This window comes from Crocuta crocuta, unplaced genomic scaffold (assembly GCF_008692635.1).
Source record: "Crocuta crocuta isolate KB4526 unplaced genomic scaffold, BGI_CrCroc_1.0 scaffold1228, whole genome shotgun sequence".
NCBI lineage: Eukaryota > Metazoa > Chordata > Mammalia > Carnivora > Hyaenidae > Crocuta > Crocuta crocuta.
In genome coordinates, this window is record NW_027528888.1 from 73102 (window position 1) to 73366 (window position 265).

Below are 265 nucleotides of genomic sequence, written 5' to 3' on the forward strand. Positions count from 1 at the left end.
GAATAAAAAATATATTTAATTATGTATGCAATTAGCAACTCCAAAAACATGTACTTTACATTTTCCTGACTTTAAAATTTGATGCTTTTTCTCTATTTAATTTGGGACCCAAACTATCTTTAAAATAATTTACAAAGAAGTGGTACCTGGCTGGCTCAGTCGATGAAACACTACATACTTGATCTCAGCATTGTGAATTTGAGCCCACTTTGCCCATAGAGAGTACTTATAAATAATAAAAATTAAAGCCAAACATCACTGAATT